The sequence below is a fragment of the Sceloporus undulatus genome, chromosome 1 (genome assembly GCF_019175285.1).
Source record: "Sceloporus undulatus isolate JIND9_A2432 ecotype Alabama chromosome 1, SceUnd_v1.1, whole genome shotgun sequence".
NCBI classification, from domain to species: Eukaryota; Metazoa; Chordata; class Lepidosauria; order Squamata; family Phrynosomatidae; genus Sceloporus; species Sceloporus undulatus.
Genome location: NC_056522.1, coordinates 171,535,638 through 171,557,921, shown reverse-complemented (window position 1 = coordinate 171,557,921; position 22,284 = coordinate 171,535,638). Strand labels below are relative to the sequence as shown.

General features: G+C 41.6%; 1 protein-coding gene and 1 long non-coding RNA gene across 2 annotated transcripts in view; both read right to left on the bottom strand.

Annotated features, from left to right (window-relative positions):
* The window catches only part of LOC121919819, a 24,799-nt gene extending 7,057 nt beyond the window's left edge, over positions 1-17,742 (bottom strand). Inside the window, exon 1 of the long non-coding RNA XR_006101590.1 lies at positions 17,685-17,742. This is a non-coding gene — a long non-coding RNA (uncharacterized LOC121919819). The remainder of the gene's footprint in view (positions 1-17,684) is intronic.
* Positions 1-22,284, bottom strand: part of PTCHD4 (patched domain containing 4) — a 116,441-nt gene that overhangs the window by 18,297 nt on the left and 75,860 nt on the right. The window lies entirely within an intron of this gene.

The window sequence follows — 22,284 nt, the reverse complement described above, 5'->3', positions numbered from 1 at the left end:
TCTTAGGACACGTGCATCATTGAAACACCATACCACCACTGTGTCTCGAAGCAGCTTTATTTTGGCTGTCTGTAACAGGCCTTAGATTTTGGTGCAAGTTTCTTGGTGCCGTCTTGTGGGAAGAGATGCTGTGTTAGGCCAATAGGAAGATGTGACAAATAATTTGACCTAATAGTAATGTAACTTTTTTTGGTTTTTTTAGTTTCTTGTTACAAATGCACTTTTCTAAGCCATTTCACCCTATGGAGTGCATACAGCAGGCACACAAAGGGATCTTTTTTAAAAATTAAATTTTACTGAATATAAAAACATACGTACAAAACACAGTACAGTACAAACATTTATTTATTTATTTATTTATTTAGGTATTTATATCCCGCCCTTCAGCCCTAATGGCTCTCAGGGCGGCTTACAATGACTACTTTTAATCAGACAGTTCCCTGCCCTCAGGCTTACAATCTAAAAGACACGACACAAAAGGAGAAGGGAATGGTGGAGGGAAAGGGGATGAGGTCCAATGATTCTTCTCTCCCTCTGAGGCCTGGACCAAGGCAGATGGATTGGTACCATACCCCAGGAGCAGCATTTCCCTTTTAAAATCAGTTTTACTTACCTCCCCCCACATTTTGGTAGCTGCATGAAGAGTCTGAGAGGCAAAAAATGCCCCAAGAGCCACCATCGGGTAGCCAAACCCAATGATAGGGTCAGGCAGTCTCAATTTCAAAAGCAGGGCTTCATTCTGTCTATGCCCTTCTGCCAATACCTGACCTATTATAGAAGTGGCACCTGACAAACAAATGGCTAAATAGTAAACAGAATAGAAGAGGAACATAAAATGCATATCTGTAGAGACATCTTATTAGTCCCACTCTCCCTATATTTTCTGTGCCTACAGAGGGAAAATGTAGCACCAAGGCTTCATCTGCACTGCAGAAATAATTTAGTTTGACCCCACTTCTAACTGCTAAGGCAACATCCTGCAGAATCTGATACTTTGCAGTTCAGGGAGGCCCATTTGCAGTCCTCAGCCCAAGACCTCCTCTTCTGGTGGCTCTGGCCAAATTGATCATCCCAGGATTCCACAGAAGGCAGCCATGGCAATTAAAGTGGTATCATAGTGCTGTAAATGTGTAGTAGAAAGAGATGTCACTGAATACTTTACTCAGGGGAATTATTAGCTCAATGGGTTGGGTTACTCAGCCCGGGATCTTCTTTATGTTTACGGAGATGAGAGGCAAACAGAACTTCATGGGCAAATTCTCCAAGAATTGTAATTTATCAAGGGGGAAACACACACAATTCACATACACTCTTACAGGCACACAAGAATTGAGAAATAAAATATTAGCGTGGAATAGAGTAGGCCTTCTAATGGAGATACGTTACCAATGGTAGCCGCTCCTCTTGCTGTGGGTCTTGGAAAGATGGTTGGGATTCAGTTGCTTCTTGGCTGCATGTCTTTGGTGAGCGAAAGAGGGGCCTAGCAGAGCAAAACTTTGGTTGCTCTTGAGGTAGCAGCTTATTACCCCAAATCACACCATTGAGAAAAATTTTGTGGCCAACTTTTGACCGTTTTGTGTGTGAGAGAGAGAGACATGGAGGTTGTGAGAAAGAGCTCTGACCCATGTGCTGGGGGGCTGAGGGCCTCAGATTTAGGATCATTCCCTCCAGCACCTTTGAGTGCCCCTCTCAAATACACTTCTATCAGTTCCATTCTGGGAATATGTTCATGCAAACATGCTGAACTTGCCTAAAGAAATAAATGGAGCATATTGTATATACTCATGTATACGTCTAGACATTTTAGTCAAAAAACTGACCCCAAAAAACTGAGTTGACTTATCCATGGGTCAATGTAAGTACTGTACTTTAACTCTTTTTAAAAAGGAACCATGCCCTGGTGAAAAGCAAGAGCATAATCTGTTCTGAAGCATTGACCCCTCTCTATTCTCTCATCCATCCAGCCTTTAGGATGAGCACAAACAGTTGTGCCTGCTAGAATTTTGTAAATTGTTTGGCATTGTTTTCCTTGCTTCATCCTTTAGAACCTTTGTCACATGTCCATATGTTTTACCCTTGACTTATACACGGGTCATATCAAAATCCATAATTTTGGCCCTAAAATCTGCCCTCAGCGTATACGTGAGGTCAACTTATAGTCGGGTATATATGTCAGGTGAAATCTTAGGCACACATAGTAGGAAACAAGGCCCATTAAATTTGAAGGACTCATCTCAGATGTTTCATCTGAGTAAACATACAAGAAACTGCATTATTCTAAGCATGAACCATTGGAAGGATCATGATGGAGCCTCTAAAATGCAAGCCTTTCTTTATGATGGGGTGGGGGGGAGAGAGATAAAGGGATGCATCTCATTCCTATTAAGAGAAATTGAATCCTTAAAAGCATCTTGGTGCCCCCTGCTGCGTGTCTTTCTTTGAGATATACATAGCATAATTACTGTTTTCAGTCACAAATAGTTCTCATAAAAATGGCTAATTTAAAAGATTGGCTTCTCTACTAAGGAGCATTCAATAAAGTGCCGTAAAACTTCATCCAGCAGATGGAAGTGCACATCTTGGATGAAGAAGAAAACGCCCCCAGGGAAATCTATAGTTTTACTTTCTTAATCCAGACAAGTAATAACAGTTAACAGGGGACGTGAACTAGCAACTTGGTTTAGAGAAATGCTACTAATAAACTTACTGTTCTTAAAAGTTTTTCACTCTGCTTACCAAACTCTGGAACAGAGCAGATGCCTGAATTGCTTAGAGTGCATCTGGTACCACCCTCATAAAGCAAATGAGGTATGTGTCTTTTTTCTGCTGGAAGGGCAACTCAGATTCCTCCCTCTCCTTTATCCCCAAAATGATGTACATAGTAGGCACTGGATCCAGTGAGAACTACTCTATCTCTCCTCTGTTTCTCAATATTTTAGGTCCACCTGTTTAAAAAACAACAAGCACCTTGCAAACATATCTGAACTCTTGTTCATAAAAACAAAACCAGTTAAAAGAAATTTGAAAAACTACTTGTGGGAGTCTCAGCTTCCTGATACTAGGCACCTTGTGTAATGCTTAGCTAGTTTCTGCTTCACCTAGAGATGAGAGAGTCATAATTCTTCTCATGCAAATTTTACTCTAGGTTTTAGGATTGCTGAATTAAGGCACCTTATTGTCAACGTGGAACTATGAGCCTGAACAGACCGTCCAAAATAAAGCTGTTTCAGGTCACTTTGAAGATACAGTGGTACCCCGGGTTACGAATTTAATTTGTTCCGCGGCGCCGTTCGTAACCCGAAAGATTTCGCAACCCGAAAAAGCCATAGCCGCTAGCGCTAGAAAGCCGCGATTTCGTGCGAAAAAGCGCCGAAAAGCACCAAAATTTTTTTCGTAAGCCGAAAAAAAAACGTAACCCGGAACAGTTTTTTCCTATTTAATTTTTTCGTATCCCGGAAATTTCGTAACGCGGTGATTTCGTATCCCGGGGTACCACTGTATTGTTGTTTAAATGATGCATGAGCCCTAAGAGGCTGGAAGCTGTGCTAAAGCCACGCTCCAGTCCTAAGGACTGGAGTGCAGCTTTGGTGCAGCTTTTGGCCTCTTAAGATGCCTGTGTCATTTATACAGCTTCTAAAGAGACCTGAAGCAGCTTTATTTTGGCCTGTCTGTTTGGGACCTATGTCCCTATTTATCATGATTGTTTGGTTTCCAGATGTTGTGAAGAGTACTCAGTTCCTTCATACCTTCTCCTTTCCATATCTATGGTGATGAAAAAAAAATAACATTTTTTTGCTGAATGGGCATCAAGTATCTTTTTGTGACAGGTTTTGCCAGTATGTATGCAGTGGTGTAGTGGAGCCATGGCTCAAAGGGCCAAAGCCCAGGTCTCCAAGGTTGACTCAGCGGTAAAATGAGTGCCCAGCTTGTTGGGGACAATTGGTTTACAGACTGTAAACCACCTAAGAGATTGCTGAGTTCACTAATAAGTGGTTTAGAAATATAAATGCTATTGCTATTGCTATAAAGCCCTGGGACTTGTTAATAAGCAGGTATCTCTTGCCCTTGTGGTGTCCCCCTTTCCAGTTGAGTTTAGCTGCAATCATCACAGTTGCTGGAAGGGAAAGATTTTCCCAGTAACAATGCATTGTGATGAGCTATCCTCTGAAGATGTCAGCTACAGATCCTGGCAAAACATCAGGAACTCTTCTAGAACGCTGCCTCATAGCCCGAAAAACCCACAAAAAAACCATCCTAGTTATAATCAAAAGTACCAGGGGAGGTTTTACAAAAGACCTGTTTCTGGTAAAGATGTGTATATAGCTATGATATGACCTTTTAGAGTGTTGCTGCAGAGATTGTCCTGATTAGTGTCTTCACTTCGAAATTTACTGCTGCACTGTGTGTGCACTGGCAAAAACAATGAAGAAAAACAAACTTGGGTGATGTTTTATCCTCATTCAAACCCTTCAGTAAGAGAGGACAACCTCATTTCTAGAAACCTCAGTTCCTCTTTCAAATACACATGTGCACATTTGGAAGGCCACTATTGCCTCTCCTCCCTGAACTGCCCCATTGTCATAGTCAGAAGATGTTGCCTCCTGGGGGTTACTTTTGCACCCTCTTTCTCTTGGAAAATGAAGCCATGAATCCTAGTGAAGTGAATCAGCTCAACCCTTAGCCCTTCTTCCCTCTTTCTGGGAAATGCAAACCATTTGTCCAAGCAACTAAGGTGTTAGGGAGGATTAAGCAGGGAGTATAGGAAGAAAGGCTTTATTCTGAGCAAAAAGGATGCATTACTGTATATTCATTCCTGGTGCTGCTTTGAGTTAGAGAATGTCCCTAATACATGATGCCAATCCTGCTCACTCCCTCAAAAATACATCCCATGTCCCAGTAAGTCATTTTTCTTGGTGAAGACAGTCCCACCAGTCTCTACCATGGCCCCCTTGAAAGGCAATGTAAGCTCCAACTCCTACTATCCTCTCTCTCTCACCCTTGTGGGTGCCTAATATTTATTGAGGTGCTGTTTTTAAAGACTGCAGGTTCTAAGTTTCTAGACCTTTTTATTCACTGCAGCTGTGCTGTTCATCCACACAACCCACTTGTTGTACAAGGTAAAGGACAGAAGACGACCAAGGAAAATGGCAGGTTGCCATTATTACAATTTGATGTAATTGTGTATAAGGCTATGATAAGATCCTGCTGTGTGATGCTTTGTTAGTGTATAAGTATTTTAAGATTGCATTTTTATTTATTTATTTCAGTTAACACATGGTTTGCTTTATCTGTGAAATACTGCAAATCAGTAACTTAGATGAGAATAAAGAAACAAACAGAATGAAAGGACTGGCATGTTGCAGTTGTTCCACATGATGAGGAGCACTGGGCTGGAGTAGTCATATATGGGATCCTAGGCACACTTCATGCTAGCTCTGAACATGAAGAGGTCATGGACAGTGTCCTTAGTTACCCATGTACTGACCTCCTGCATTGCATATATACATATGTAGGTAGGCTGAATTAACCACAGAGGGAAGCATTCCTTATATGACATCCAACCTAGGTCAAGAGCAATGGGAAAGCTCTGAGCAATAGGCATGAGCTGTGCTGGCTTGTTTTGTTTCTTCTAAGTATACCTTGTACCCGTTCAGACTCCATACATGGCAGTTAGCAACAAATAACAGTCACTGATAGCCAAGGTTTATTTTTAAATTTGAAACCTTAACTTAGTTTCCTCTGGAGGAAAAATAGACATTTGAGGGGGGGGGGGTATATGTAATACTGAAATACATATATTCATATTATATTTTTAAATTACTTATTTTCATATCATATTTTACCCTTTTATCACCCTAATATTTTCCATTTATATGTTATTAGCATATTAAATTGCACTACTTGACATATTTATTAAATCTGAAAATCAGATCTTTATTTTGTATAAGGAAACTGTAACTATATCTTATAATAAAGAAAGAGTTGCAAAAACTACTGTACCTTATGCTACTTTAGCACATGCAGATTAAATTATGCCATCTGAACAGTGGAGGAAAATAGAATTAGAATCCACAAATTCTGTAACTAGAAATATGGTCTATCATTTGAAAAGAACAGTCTCATGAAATCACAAAGACTAAACAGCATATTCTGATGTAAAATTTAACTTGACATTAACAATGACCAAACTCTTCTGTAGTATAGTACCATAATTAAGATTATATAGCATATTAATTGCTGATAAAAGATACAGTGTACTTGCTTCACCTTCAACTGTCTCCATAAAACTAGAAGAAAAATTACCAGAAGAAGGAAAGACCACCATTACTACCCATACTCCTTTTATGCTCCTCTCATGGAGAAAGGAGCAATCACTAGGTGCAAGGAGAAAGCACCTTGGACATGAGTGTTATACAGTATATGCCTGCTGTATGCACAAGAATTATTCGTCTCTAATTCTACAGACGGCATGGTACAGGTATGTTTTGTACAGTGCTATATGTAGTTTGAATTAATCTAAATAAAATGTTCATTTATTAACATTTATAGGCCCGTTACAGACGGGCTATATAGTACGCACGGAGCGCGTACTAGGGTTAGGAAGGGGCGGTGCTTCCGCACCCTCAACCTTAGTGCGCGCTCTGCGCACACAAAATGGCAGCCGCCATGACGATGTCATGACTGCGCCGCCTCTATACGGGGCGGCGCGGACGTGATGTCGTCACTCCACGCCAGGGCGCTTAGTGCGCCCTTAGCGCAGAGCAGGAAGGAGCTCCGTTTCGGAGTTCCTTCCTGGTTTGTGCCGCTGGGCGCAGCCTTCACATGGCTGCGCCCTGCGGCGCAAAGGAGAAAGGGGCCAAGTGGCCCCTTTCTCCTCCTCCCCACCGCCGCAGGGTGTCCTTGGGGCTTGAAGCCCCAAGGACACCCCTTTCCAGGCTGCGGGGAAGCGGCCTTTTGCCGCTTCCCCGCAGCCTGGAAAGCGGCGGATTGGGGCCTCAGCGGCTGCCGTTCTAGCCACTGAGGCCCTGATACACCGGGGAAAGGGGCAGATGGATGGACTCTATTAAGGAGGTCACAAATATGCATGTACAGGTAGTAAGCAGAGTAGTGGAGGATGGGGAGTCTTGGAGATGTCTCATCCACAGGGTCGCCAAGAGTTGAGATTGACTCGAGGGTAGTTAACATCAACAAGAAAGAATTAATACTGTACTTAACAGTGTTTCACATTATAGAGTTTCAACACAATGGGATTAAATCTGCATTGCAGATTTGACACTGCTTTGACATTGTTCGACACTGTATTAACTGCTATGACTCAATGCTATAGAATTCTGGGATTTGTAATTTTGTGATATATTTAGCTTTCTCTGTCAGCTCTGGTGCTACAACAAACTACAAATCCCAGGATTCCCTAGCACTGAGCCATGGCAGTAAAAGAAGTGTCAACCTGCATTATTTCTGCAGTGCAGACGTAGCCTGAGTCCTCTCAGTTATGGCACCTCATCTAATAAATGATTACTTTCCTAGCTCTGCTGTTCAAAATCCTTCATCAAGAATGTATTTGCCTTTTCTGTCCTGTCCTCTCTCCCCATCTCTTTTTTTAGTAATATAATATGGGAAGTTATTAGGACCAATAACCTCTGCAGAAACATTGAAACACTTTCCTATTTGTGCAACCACATTAAAAGTGTTATGAAATATTAGTATCATCATAATTGTCATTTTTGGCATTATGTTGCTTGTCATTTCAGTGGTCAGAAAATATATTTTTCTTCATAATATATCTGGCAATTTACTACTAACATCAATTAAACTATTGGCTCATTGTAACGCCAGCAGAATGTTTATGAAGTGCCAAGAAATAAGTAATTAGCTCTAATTTTGCAGACGGCAGCCCTTCTTCCTTTGGCATTGGCATCGAAGTGATGACAGGCTTCATCACCTGCAGTCAGAGTCCACTAGTGTAAGGTGTGGTGATACCAATATATCTGTTTTGTGTGTGTGTGTGTCCTTCGTCTTTGTACATCTTCATAGTGGATCAAAAGGGGAAGCGCAATGCATTTATCTCTGCTGGAACAGGTGAACAAGTGACTACATTTTGATTTTTATACCTTCTTGTTGTAGCTGTTTCCTGACCTAGCAATTTCCCCTCTTATTTGGATGATATGTACTAAACACGTCTGTAAATCCTTCATAAAGAAACATGAGGTTTTATTAAGAGTATAGTAGTACCTGATTTAGGAAAAACAAAAATGACTTTGCAGATTCAGTGTAGTTAAGGCTGAGGATGCACAGATGGGCATAACACACATCTTTGCCAAATCCTTGGATCTTTATAAATTATTGTAAGCCATCTTGGATCCTATTTTGGGAGAAAGGCGGAATAGAAGTGAAATAAATAAATAAATAAATAAATAGTACGCCGCTTTGATTGCCTGGCAAAAAGCGGGATAGAAATTAAAAAATATATTTTTATTTTATTTTATTATAAATAAAATAAACTCTTCTTCCTGAAGTGGGGTTGGGCAGAAGCTTTCAGATCAACTACTTTGTGAAAATGAACAGCAAGACTACTAACATTTTAAAAACTAACAGTATCCAACTGTATTAAATCCACTTTTAAGAATGCTGAGTTGCCAGATAATTTTTCTTATCAAATGGCAGTTTTACACTGGTGAAACATCACCAACCTCCCTTTGCCATCTCAATTGGGTTATACATATAGTTTTTAAACTTCTGCCTCCATATTTATCTGAATTGTGTGTCTAGTTTATCAAGTCCCTTTTTCTTCTGAATGGTGTTTTACCATGCAGGTTTAATTATACAGGTATACTAATAAAATCCTATTAAAATGGACCTTGATGAAAACATACAAACACTCATATAAAGTTTTCTTTACTACTTGCACTGCACATCTGTAGTGTGTGTGTGTGTGTGTGTGTGTGTCTGTGTGTGTGTGTGAAAGAGAGAGAAAGAGAAAGAGAGAAAATACAAAGAAGGGGTAAGTATGTAGTGTTAAGAGGCAGTGTGGTATAGTCATTTGAGTGCTGGACTACAACCCTGGAGACCAGGGTTCCAGACCTCACTTTACCATAGACATGGTAAATGGTAAAGTGACCTTGGGTAAGATGCACCCTCTCAGCCTCAGAGGAAGGCAAAAGCAAATCCTCTCTGAACAGATCTTGTGAGGAAAACCTTCTGATAGGTTTGCCTTAGTGTTGTCGTAAGTTGGAAACAACCTGAAGGCACCAACAATATCATCATCTTCAACAACAATGTAGTGCTACCAAACTGTATGTGACCATTATACTATACAGAATCTAGACATTTAAAAAGCAAAAAAGAAAAATCAGAGATTCCTACTTATGTATTGGTTTCTGGTTTCACTAGTCCAACAAATTCAGAACGCCATAATCAAGGGAAAATTGGTTAAGGAAAAGTTTGTGAGCATCCATTTTAAGCTTTTCAATACCGAGGATGAGTAGCTTTCAGCCTGTGAGCCAACTCAGCTTCATGCAACTCTTCTGTACACAGAGTGCCACGGGGTTCTGTCCAGTAGGCCCAGTTCTATTCAACATCTTTATCAATGACTTGGATGAAAGAATAGAGGGCATGCTTGCCAAATCTGCAGATGACACAAAATTAGGAGGAGTAGCTAATACCCCACAGGAGATGATCAAAATGACCTTAATAGATTAGAAAGCTGGGCTAAGCTAACAAAATGAATGTCAATATGGAGAAATGTAAGTTACTGCACTTAGGCAGAAAAAATGAAATGCGTAGATACAGGATGGGGGACACCTGGCTTAACAAGACTAAATGTGAAAGGGATCTAGGAGTCCTAGTAGATCACAAGTTGAACATGAGTCAACAGTGTGATGTGGCAACTAAAAAGGCCAATGTGATTCTAGGCTACTTCAACAGAAGTATAACGTCTAGATCAAGGGAATAGTGCCATTCTATTCTGCTTTGGTCAGGTCCCACCTGGAATAATGTGTCCAATTCTGGGCACCACAATTCAAAAAGGATGATAATAATAATAATAATAGATTTATTTATATTCCGCTTTTTCCTCGTGGAATCAAAGCGGATTACAAAAGAAAGGTATCGAATACAAAAAACGTTGAGAATCTGGAGCGTGTCCAAAGGAGGGCGACCAAAATGGTGAAGGGAAACGATGCCCTATGAGAACTACCTGGAGAAGAGACGGTTAAGAGGTGAGGTGATAGCCCTGTTTAAGTATTTGAAGGAGTGCCATATTGAGGCTGGAGCAAGCTTGTTTTCTGCTGTTCCAGAGAATAGGACACAGAACAATGTATGCAAACTGGAGAAAAAGAGATCCCACTTCAACATTAGGAAGAGCTGTTGGAAGATTTTCTTTCCCCTTCCATATATATATATATATATATATATATATATATGGATTTCTTGCATGCAACACCCCCCTGTCATTCAAACTAACCATGTGATTTAGGTCACACACACACAAACTTTGAGACTAACAAAAATGTTGAGAATCTGAAGCGTGTCCAAAGGAGGGCGACCAAAATGGTGAAAGGAAACAATGCCTTATGAGAACTACTTGGAGAAGAGACGGTTAAGAGGTGAGATGTCAAATATTTTTTCCTAAACTGTTGGGTTCTCCACCTTCCTTCTCCATCAACTTTCTTTGGAAAAGTAGTGAGATAAAGATTTATTCTTTACCTGAACTATTCACTAGCTAAATTAGGATGTAGTATCTCTGTATTAAAGCCATTAGTAAACTTTTGTTTGAACTTCAAGCTACTTGTGTTGTTTTTGAGTCAATCTCAGTTTTTAGGAAAGTATAGTTAGACAAGGACACATTTTTTGCTATTCTGCTGATATAAAGCTTGACCCTAAGAGGTTTAACTTTGATATTTTTGACATTTAAATATTTTTGCTTCCTATCCAAAGACTGAAGCCTTAGGAAACTTAAATTACCCTACAAGAACTTCTTGACAGTAGGAGCTATTCAACAGTGGAACATACTCCTGCAGAGTGTGGTAGAGTCTCCTTCTTTGGAGGTCTTTAAAGAGAGGCTGGATGGCCATCTGGTGTATAAAGCTTAAAATATATGTAGCTCAATAAAAATAATACATTCAGCACAGGTCTACTCAGTAAAAATTCCCGGTTTAAAATGTATCTAGTGTAGAAGCAGTTTTATTCACAGTGGGTGATCTATAGATCAATGCTAGTTTATGAGTCATCAGTTGCAGTTTGTGGGGATGTTCGAGCCAAGAAACAGTTGTAACCAATGGAACAAATATGGTACTGGCCCATAGCACACTTGAGCAGGAAAATGCTGGTCTGCTACACCAGACAGTTTGAGAAACACTGGAATATAAAACTCTAATTTTATTTATTTATTTCTTTATTTATTGAATTTGTATCCTACCTTTCCCCCAAGATTGGATTTTATAATGCAAGATTACTATGCATTAGTAAGTTAAATTTACTGCATTTTAATTAACACTCCAAAAGTATGGAGAGAATCAACTGTCCACATGGTATTAAAGCTATGAAATAAAGATACATCTTTTAATAGTCCTTTAGAGATGTGCAAAAAACCAACAGAAAAAAGAATATACAAATACAGGAGAAGATCCTGCACTGGGAGACATCCATGCGCCATCTCGCAGAGCCTCTTTTGCTTCCTCTCTTGACATTACTTCCCCAAACCCCATCTTCTTAAGCATGGTCATTTCTGGGTCAATGGAGAGCAAGGAGACCAATGATGCTGTTCTCCTGCCACTGGACACGCTGCTGAGAAGCATCTTGCAGTGCATCCAGTTACAGGAAAGCATCTGTCTGCATCACTGCTTATCCCTCTGCTCTGAAGGATGTATTCAAAAACCAGTATACAGTACTCAAAAATATTAGCTATAAGATAAGGGGGGAAAAAATCCTATGAAATCTGTGGGGTCGCCATAAATTGACAGGTGACTCAGAGACACATACACATGTACAATATTTCACTGCATTCTCTTAGCTGTTATGGGATTTGTGATTTGCAGTTGTCTTTGTTTTGAAATACATGACACCATAAGTATTTTTAAAGGATCTGAGAGTGAGAAGATCTGCTTATACGATGAAGTGATTCCCACCAACATGCATTTACAAGACTTGTGAGAGTACACCAGAATTACATCTGCAAATTGTATCCCACCCATAGCATCTTCAGCAGAGACAAGAATGGAGCTTATACACATTTACATGTTTGATAACTGCATGAGGAGAGTTAAAGGCAGAATGAAGGCAGAGCTCTGTGTGCATCAAGCTTGCTCTGTGTTCTCTAAGCTAGCCTGCAGCCCTCAGGTGCACTAGTTTCATAGGATTTGTCCTTTGATAAGCTTTGTCATCTTCTGGGAACATTACATCTAGTATCACTGAGAACCTTATCAAAAGTCTTGCTAGAATCAAAATAGGCTACATCCCATTTGCAACATTCCCTTGATCGATGGGGCTAGTAATTCTGTCCTAAAATGTCAAATTCCATGTTGGTACAATAAGGGAATGAGAATAACCAGCTGAATAGCCTTTTCTCCATGATCTCCTAACCATCCTCTTTCCTCTTCTGGCAGTAGATCTACCATCTCCTGGTTCTTCGTCTTGCTCCAGTTATAACCACCTCACCCTTTTGGTTATTTTAAACATAATTTACAAGCTCCGCGCTTTAGCACTCCTGATACTCTTTCTATAAGCTTTGGTTACAATTCACACTAGTTTTCAGTGGTCTACTCCTTCTTGCCTTTTTTAGACATGCCCACTTCAAGCCTATAGTCAATAGAAAGCTCTTATCTCAGTTTCTTTAGTTATTGCTTCCTGGAAAAGTTTGTGCTCGTGTGTTCAACATATCACTTTTAAGAAGCTCCCACTCATCCTGAAATTCCTTCTTTTCAATTATTTCTATTCATGGGATTGCACATAGAAATTATTTAAATTTGTTTAAATCACCTTTCATGGCCAGGGTATACATAGGATGGTGTTCAATTTTCTCTTTCTCTTTCCACAGTACAATGAATCCTTAGATGATGTAGTCCCTGCTACTACACATTATTTTCACTTCATGGACCAGTTCTTTCCCATTGGGGAGGATAAATTCCAGGAGAACTGTTTTCTGGAAGATGGTGAAGTATTAGATATAAATTTCACTCCTAGCACACTTTGGGGTAAAACAGACCGGCTAGAAATGCCAGCATTGGAGTGGAGTGAGGGCATGATTACTGCACACTACACACCCCAACTCCACCCCGATGCCGGCAACATGCTCCACCCCTGACCATATGGTGGGGGGCATCACAGCGCTCCTTTAATAATAATAATAATAATAATAATAATAATAATAATAATAATTTGTTTTATTTATATACCGCTATTCCAAAGATCATAGCGGTGAACAGCAAGTAAGCTAATTAGCAAGTAAGCTAATTTGCCCCCAACAGTCTGGGTACTCATTTTAGCGACCTCGGAAGGATGCAAGCCTGAGTCAAGCTTGGGCCCTTTTTCTGGTCTTGAACTCACAACCTTGTGGTTTCGAGTGAATGGCTGCAGTACAGGCATTTAACCACAGTACAGGCATTTAACCACTGCGCCACCAGGGCATTTATACACGCCGTGCCAAAGAAACACCAGAAAGCCGCTGCAGCGGTGGTGGCAACAGTGGCTTTTTGCCATCTCCCAGGGAGTCGTATCCCCTGCCTGCCCTGGTGCAGAATTGTGGGCACTGGGCATTGTCCGGGGTGGCAAAGAGGTCCAAGGATGGAGTCCCCCATCAGGAGGCGAGAAGTTGGAAGGCTTGAGCAGACAGTGTCCATTCGTGTTGAAGGACCTTGTCCCTGCTGAGAGAGTCTGCCAAGACATTGTCTTTGCCGGCAAGGCAAATCGCCACCGGGTGGATGGAGCGATGATGGCACCAAGTCCAAAGCTGTTGGGCTAGATGAAGTAGGACTGAGGAATGTGTGGCACCTTGTTTCTTGATGTAACAGACAGTTGTTGTGTTGTCTGTTACCACTTGTACAACGCTGTGAAGAAGATGGGGTTCGAAGGCCCGAAAGGCCTTGATCACACCCAGGAGCTTGAGGGCGTTGATGTGCATCTCTCTCTCTGAGGGAGACCAACGACCTTGAATGACCAGAGATCTTTGAGGTTAGCATACCAGCCCGTTGTGGACTCGGCTGTGGTGACCATTGTAGAAGGTTCTGGGGCCTGGAAGGGCATCCCCTTGAGGACATTGTTGGGAATGAGCCACCAGGAGAGAGAGTCCTTGACCTGTTGGGGAATGGCAAGTCTCTTGGATTGTTTGTCTTCGAGGTGGTTGAAGACAGAAAGAAACCATCTTTGAAGGGGCCTGAACCTCAGGTGGGAAAGATAGACCACAGCTGTTGTGGACGCCATGTAGCCTAGAAACTGCTGAATGTCCTTTGCTGTAGGATGGACCTTGGCGAGGACCAGACTGAGATGATCCCAGAGGGAGTCTGCCCTTCTGATAGGCAGATAGGCACGTGCCATGATAGAGTCCACAGATGGGCCTAGATATTCTATCATTCTGACTGGTTGAAGGATAGACTCGGTGGGATTGATGGTGAGGCCCAATTTGGTGATGAGAGACAAAGTGACATGAATGTCTTTGAACAACTGAGTTCAAGAAGATGACACCAGCAGCCAGTCGTCGAGATATGGAAAAATAATTATTCCCTGTATTTGAAGGTGAGAGATGACTGCCGCCATGCATTTGGTGAACGCGCGTGGGGCGGTGGAGAGGCCGAAGGGAAGAACAGTATATTGAAAGAGATCTCCATCAATGGCAAATCAAAGAAATTTGTGGTGTTCTTGTCTGATGCTGATGTGGAAGTACGCATCTTTTCAGATTGATTGACACAAACCAATCTCCTTGATGGAGGAAGGGGAGAATTGACTGGAGAGTTACCATCTTGAACTTGGGAGGTTTGATGTAATAGTTGACCCCTCTCAAGTCCAAAATGGAACAAAGCCCACCACCTCGTTTCAGAACTGTGAAGTACTGAGAAAAGAAGCCATCCAGCCTGCAATTGGGTGGAATCTGTTGGATGGCACCTTTGTCGAGAAGGGAGACGAACTTTTCCTGGAGAGTAGGGGAAGACGGAGTGGAACAGAAAACGCTGCATGGAGGAATATTTGAGAATTCTATGGCGTAACCCAAACGAATGATGGTAAGGACCCAGGTGTCGGAGGAGATTCGGCAGCATTGGTCATAAAAGCAGGATAGTCTGGGTCGGGGAGCAGACAGAGGGAGGGAGAGAGAGGATGGACGATGGTGTCGTTGTCAGTCCAAGGCATTTACCAGTCAGACGATTTTTGGCCAGAGTGCTGAGAGAGTCGTCTGTATTGGCTGCAAACAGGTCCTCACCAACAAAAGGAAGGTCTTCAATATTGTTTCTGGTTTCATCAGTAAGATCTGTGGACCTGAGCCAGGCAAACCTGCGAAGGGCTTTGGCACCGGAAATTATTTTAGCTGAACAGTCGATGGAGTGTCTGGCCGAAAGGAGCTGTTGGTTAACCAAAGAGTGGGCCTCAGCATAGAAATCAATAGCTGCAGATTTTAGTTCTTCAGGCAGATAGGGGATGAAGGAAGCCATCTTGTCCCAAATAAACTTTTGGTAGGCCGTCATACAGGCTTGGAGGTTGGCGACCTTGGCATTCAGGACAGCAGAAGAGTAGAATTTATGTCCAAAGACGTCCATACGTCTGCCATCTCTGTCTACTGGAGCAGAATGAGTCTTGCCTGATGATTTTGTAGTGGATTTGACCACCTGAGAATTGGGTGCAGGATGGGTGAAGAGGTATGGAGCTGTATCCGGTTGAACCTTGTACATGCCCTCAAGTTTCTTAGACGCTGGGGGCACAGAGGCAGGTTTGTGCCAAGATAGGGCCATTACATCGGACAAGGAGGCCAAAAATGGAAGGATCGCCAGCTGGTTAGGAACAGGCAAAATACCATCAGCCGGGTCCCTAGGAGGTTGAGGAGTTGGTCAACGTGGAGACCTATGGCCCTGGACATCCTGTCAATGACATCCAAGAAAAGGTGAACGTCCTCGATGGGAGACTGAGGCGTGGTATCTTGACAAGAAGATATCAGCGGTGATGGAGAGTGAGGTGATAGCTCTGGCTCATATGTGGATTCCTCAGTAGAGTGTAACACCATAGGTACAGAGAGGGCTACAGATGGAACTACCTGAGGAATTGACAACGGGACTGTCAACGTCGAAGGTAGAATCGGGATTACTGACGGGAAGGGCATCACCGTCGATGTCGATGTCGTGACAAGGGTCTTCACTGTAGAGCGAATGGGTGAAGCTGGTGGGCAGGAGTTCTGAGTGGTGGTGATGGGGCACGATAGCAGCCATCATCTCTAGAAGAGCGGGATTGAGAACAATGCTGAGAAGGTGATCGAGAACGACATCGAGGAGAGCGAGAGTGGCGTCAATAGTGAGAAGGGAAGTCATTGTGGAGATTGCGGGGATGATACCGATCTCTATAAGAAGGAGAGTAGGATCTATATGATGAGGGCCGTTCTCTCCAATATTCTTCAGCTCGATAATGAACAACAGAGGATCCCAAGGAATGAGGCGATCCGAATCTGTATCCATCCTGGTCTCAAGGTGCAGGGGACCTGTGGACTCTGATCGGTGACTACCTTCGAGGAGGCGGAGGCGGAGGTGAAAAGGAGAGTCTGAATGCTCTCAATGGAGTTGCCAGGATCTGTGCCAGTAACCTAGCTGGGACAGGAGGCAGAGTAGAGCTTGTCGTCGGGACCAGAGTAGTGACAGGTGATGGCGTAGGTATAGAGATAGCCATCGACGTCTAATCCAGAGCCCCTGGTGCCGAGTCTAAAACAGTGACCGGGATGGAGGATGGCAAATCATCTGCCGATGTCAAGGCGGGCATGAAGAAAGCCAACGTGGGGTCAAGCTTAGCCGCAGCTAAAGCTATTGATGTGGATGCCAGAGCAGACAACAAAGAGGAGGCCAATGTTGGCATTGGGGCCAAAATAGTTGCGGGAGCAGCCGCCAATTTAGGTTTAGGTTTCTTCCTGGGCTTGTTGTGGGAAGCAGGAGAAGAGTCAGGCCTCTTGTTGGCTTTCTGAGGTCTCTGTTGGGAGACAGAGGGGACTTCCTGAGGCAAAGAAGCCTCTGAAGAAGATGGTTGCAACATTGAGGCTATTGACGTCGATGTTGCTGATGCAGGAGCCACGGTCTATGTCAAAGTCAACATTGGGATAGCAGTTATCAACATCGAAGGCCTCATCAGCCAAAGCGGATTTTTGGGCAACAGAGAGAGAGAGAGAGAGCGCTCCCACAAGAAAGATTTAAGTTTGGAGGCTCTATTCCTGAGAGTCACTGCAGTGAAAGCTCTACAATGGGGGCACCTATCAGAAATATGGGCTTCCCCTAAAGAAAAAAGGCATTTAGAACGACCATCATTGAAAGCAATTTTTTGGTCACATTCGGAGCAATGTTTAAACAGGGCTGCCATAAGAGGCCTAGAAGTGGTGGGCACATCCAGGCCAGCAATGCTTCGCTCTCACAAACAATCAAAAGTTTTATAGGGCCATGCTCGAAAAAGAGTGAGAAAAGACAAAAATCTACCGTACAGTAAGGGAAAGGGAGAAAAGACAAAAAGTCTACCTTACAGTAGAAGTCTACTCAGCTCAAGAGCAAACCGAAGGAGATGTTTCTCTTGTGGCGGACGAAAGAGAACTGAAGGAGAAGCTAGATTGGCGGCACTGGGCATGCTCAGTGTATGGGGGTAGGCGGGGCTCCCGCCAATCTGCTCAGCTTTTCACCTTCCGAATGGAGTCTCTGCACAGGCGCAATACGCAACTGTGTGAGGCACAGAGACCACGAAGAAGAACATCTGTTATCAGATTAGTATATTGTGGATAAACATTCTTAGCAGTATAGATACACGCCCCTTGATTATCTATGAGGGGCGAACAGAGGGAGTTAAAATGGGTTGTGCATCTCCATGGGGGCACACCTCCATTCCAGCCAATAGAGCTCAAATATGCCTGGTTTTCCGTGGGAGGGTCCAGAATGGATCTCTGCGAAACGGAAAAGGGCTGTATTTAGGGTTGTATTGTAGAACCACATTATAGTTTTACATTGATTTTATTTCCTGCATTATATTGATGATGGGTGCTTTATACGACACTGTGAAGATTTTTTTTTTGCATGGAAAAACACTGCATCAAGTGAATGAATGAACAAATGAGGTCAGGGCTAAAAAACTGATAAGAAATCCATTTGAAAGTAAACGGTTTTCAAACATATTCAAATGCAAACTAACGCCCACAAAAAATAAGAAAGAAAGAAAAAAAGAAAAAAAGAAAAAAAAAAGAATTGAGGTTTATCTGTATCCCTGAGCTGTAATGGCTATAGAAAAAAAACTTCTTTTCCTAGTTAATTTTTTTGGATTGGATACGCTTATAATATTTATGATGCTTCAGCTTTCTTCTTTTCCTTCTCTGGGATATTATCATCTTAGTGAGATGTGATTTCTGCTGCCTACAGCTGTTGTGTGTGTAACCTTGCTTTGACATACTTTTAGGCCCTTACAGTTTTCATTAGTTAAAACACTTCTAAATTTACCACATCTGCTAAATGTGGTACAGCATTGTCAGAGGTTGTTTCCTTGACTTCGTCTCTTTTGCTGGAAGGCATACTCCAAGAGAAAAATTAATTCATGTGACCACAAGAGAAATGCCTGTGATGGCTCAATGACAATCTATTAATATATAGTATATCACCTTTTTATACGTAATGTTGAAAAGATGCCTGCCTGCCTATCTGAATGACACAGACTTTCCAACCTGGCCAAATTTCCAATAAAGAAAACTTGTGATCTGATCACAGTTGGGGAAAAAAAGAAGTTCTGTTACACAGTCCAGTTATTGTGGGGAAGAAAGAATGGGTAAATGTTCACAAATAGCCTAAATTTGAATGGGATTACATTTATCACTTTAGTCCACTGAATTGCACCTGATAAATACAGCAGAAAATTCCCTTGCAAAAAGCTATTAATCAAGTTCATTTTTAGATTAATTTCTATATCTATTTGCATTAAGCCCAAACCTATTCCAAACAAATACTGGCTATTGCTGTGGGATCATTAAAGCTATCCTTGTCCTTCTTAAACCCTCTTTCTTCCTAATCATATTCTAGTTTTCTTTGTCCTTTCATGTGCTAATTTAAGTTTCAACAAATCTCTTTTATCTTTATTTTCTTCATCTACACTGCCACTCATATATAAATGGATAAATGAACTATTTTAGTTTGTGTTGACATTATTGTCAAACAGTTTAAGACTATTCACTAATGTTTGTTTTGGTCCAAATATGGTTTTTAATGTTATTACAAATTATGGCTGGCTTTTTCCAAGTTGATATTTTACTACTTGTATGGGTAGCAGGTGATATGAAAGAGAAGGCCTTCCCAGAATAGAGAACCCGGCCTTAGAAAAACGTCTGGGAAAGATATTGCTGCTCCCACTGGTTGCTTGTTGGTATGATGTTGTTGAGCTTCTGGTCAGTTTTTAACTTGTATGTTTGTTTGCTTGTTGTTTTTTGTTGTTTTTTAAATATTGCATTGAATTTAATACTTTTTTAAGGAGGGGAGGGAAACAGGGATTTTATATGTTTTGTATTTTTAACTTTGTTTGCCGCCTTGATTGTTCTCAGAAGGGCGGGATACAAATAAATTTTATTATTATTATTATTAATTATTATTATTATTAAAATTACAGTTCTCCCTCCACGTTCGCTGGGGTTAGGGGCACAGGACCCCTGTGAATGTGGAAAAACCACAAATAACAAAAACAATATGATTTTACCTGAGAGAACACCTCTCTAGGAACTCTAGATCCACCAGTGCAACTCTGTGGTAACATCTGCCAGACATTGACCACAGAACTGCATTGGAGGAACTACAAAAGTCTAGTGGAGTGTTCTCTCTAGGAATCTCTAGGTCCTTCAGTGCAACTTTTGGTTAAGGTTGAACACAGAGTTGCACTGGAGGCCCTAGATATTCCTAGAGAGCACATATTAATAAAATCCGTGTATACTCAAATCCACAAAAGTCCAAACCACAAATGTGGAGGGATTAGTGTAGTCCAAACCAATCAGCTGGTAAATTCAGAATTGCTGAATGGAAATAATATGAAATAAAATTTGTTAACTAAATCTCACACACAGTTGGGGCAGCATAAGCCACAGAGAAAAAAGGAGACTTTTGTTACATGACTTTGTCTGTGTTTATTATTGAAATATGCGCCCATAGCATGGGCACTATAGTCTTATATCTGTTTACTCCCACATTCAAAAATTTTAAACCTCAAGTATTTTCTGTCCCAAATATGGAATTTGAAAATATTGATAATTTCTCAAAAAATAACTGAATTGGTTGGTAGAGGGAGTATTTTTCTCAAAAATGGAACAAAACAAAATTCTCATCCATTTGCAGTGGCAAATTCAATATCTACTGTTATTCCCAGCATGGGGAGGACCATGCTGTGTCTCCTGGCCAGATAAGCATTCAAGATGAAATGCCTCTTAGAAAAAAGAAGCAGCGAGATCACAGCCATGGTCGAATAGACAGGATTCTAAGTCAGACTCAGGCTGGGTGTCAATGGATGAATTTATCATTTGATTTCTCCCACGTTGGGTTTTTAAGTTTCATATCCTTTCCACCAAAATATGAGGAAACAGTAATTTCAATAACAAATTTTGACAGGGATGCCCCCTATCTCCCCTCCTTTTTATTATGTGCCTTGAAATATTATGCAATAATATAAGAGAAAATAAGCAAATAAATAAGAAAAGAGGAAGAGAGTTTAAAATACGAGCCTATGCAGATGATATAGTTTTGATCATTGAAGACCCACTGAAAGGGGTACCTAAGACATTGGAAGTTATAAATGAATTTGGTCAATGTGCAGGGTTTAAGATAAACAAATCAGCACTTTTAACATTAAATATGACAAAAGAAAAACAACAGACACTTCAAGAAATAAGTGGAATACAAATTCAAAATAAAATAAAATACTGTACAGTGGTACCTCGGGATACGAAATGCGCGGGTTACGAAATTTCCGGGTTACGAAAAAAATCCATTCAAAAAAACTGTTCCGGCTTACGAACGTTTTTTCGGGTTACGAAAAAATTTTTGGTGCTTTTCGGCGCTATTTCACACGAAATCGCGGCTTTTCCCCATTAGCGCCTATGGCTTTTTCGCCTTACGAAGATTTTCGGGTTACGAAAGCGGCGGCGGAATGAATTAATTTCGTAACCCGAGGTACCACTGTACCTTGGTATAAACCTAACAAAAAAAAATTCCAAACTTTTTGACAACTATAAACCAATTTGGCAAGAAGTGAAAAAGAAATTGGAAAAATGATCCAAACTATGGCGGGTTACACACCGCCATTTAGTACGCACTCCGCGTGTCCTAGGGTTAGGAAGGGGCGTGCTAGGGTTAGGAAGTTTCTCACCTTCCTAACCGTCCCTCTCCCTATGACGCGCGGAGCACGTACTAAACGGCAGCGCCTGTCCACATGGGCGCTGCCATATTTAAGTCTTGGACGCACAGCGTCCAGACGTGGCGCAGCAGAAGTGACGCCGCAAGTGCGCGCCTCGCGGCGCCACTTCCAGGGGCCAAAAAGGAGCGCCATTTCGGCGCTCCTTTTTAGCTGCGTCGGGAAGCCTCGCGGTCTGGCCACTGGGGCTTCTTGGCATAGCTAATGGAGCCGGCGCCAGACCGACCGCTTTTGGGCGATCTGTAACGCGCCTATATTTGTCATTAATGGGGAAAATTGCACTTTTAAAAATGAACATTTTGCCTAAATTACTGTATCTATTTCAGAATCTCCCAATTATATTAAATGATTCGGTATTTACTAAATGAAAAAAAGAACCATCTAAATTTATATGGGCAGGGAGGAAGCAAGGATAAAATGGAATGCAATAATTGACATTAGAGAAAATGGGGCTTATCAGTTCCGGATCTGAAAATATATTGTCATGCATGTAGTTTAGAGTGGGTGCGGGAATGGAGAAATGAAAATTTGTTAGATTTGGAAGGTTTTGATTTGATTTTTGATGGCATGCGTTTTTGTGGTATGGGAAACAAACAAAACAAACAATTCAATGATCATATTATTAGAAAGGCACTTTTAAGAATTTGGAAAATATATAAGGGAAAAATATATAGGGAAATCCCAGACTGGGTATCA